The following is an 894-nucleotide window of genomic DNA, read 5'->3' on the forward strand; positions in this document are numbered from 1 at the left end:
TTTAAAGATTTTTAAAATTTAGACTCAGATGTTGTATGTCTCAAGGGTTGGGGAAGAGAGTTCCAAACTGACGGAGCAAGGTGGCTAATTTTTTTACCGCCTTTTCTAGGAACTCGTAAAAGATACTGGTCGCCTGATCTGAGTGATCTAGATGGAACATAAATCATGGCACGGAAAGTTGACAACGACTTCGCACGACAAAAATTACATAAATTTTGATGTTTCTGTATTAAAAAACTACAATAATTGTACAGGAGATTAACGAACTGGTTTCTGGGAGAGGCTAGATTTTATAGACCAGCTTCTGTGCCATTCATCTGTGAAATATTTCGGACAACATTCTTGTTGATTTCTTTAACGAAAAACTTCTTTTTGTGATTCTCTAAATCCAGGGGGAGAAAGTCGCTCAAATATCATTTTGTTCATCTTGATACGCTGGTTCCAAGTTTAATTATATCATTTTTACGATAAGAATTGTTTTTGATAAGTTTATAAACAAGCATTTTAAATAGCTACAAGCAAGTTGAACAAAGTCATTGACAATCACATTTTTCAAGCGTATTAAGGTTGTACTCATTTTCTTGTCAATAAAGAGTTTAGAGAGTTGGTCATTTTGAAAAAGAGGCACTCCTTTCCTGTCTAACCTCCTGTTGTGAAGGATATCATAATTTATTATGCGGTTTCTTTGTTGTTTTTTGTTACTGAAGGTAACATATCACAGAGAAAAGAAGTTTAGTTTTAGTTTTAGTTTTAGTAAATGTTTTACGGCGCTCACAACTGCATAAGGTCGTGAGCGCGCGGGACACATTAAACATTTTCAGTTTTTGGGAAATTGTGAATTTTGCTCGTGTGGAGGCCAAAACCTACTTTTATCGATTTTGGACCAAAAAGAAT

Source organism: Aplysia californica, unplaced genomic scaffold (genome assembly GCF_000002075.1).
Source record: "Aplysia californica isolate F4 #8 unplaced genomic scaffold, AplCal3.0 scaffold00037, whole genome shotgun sequence".
NCBI classification, from domain to species: Eukaryota; Metazoa; Mollusca; class Gastropoda; order Aplysiida; family Aplysiidae; genus Aplysia; species Aplysia californica.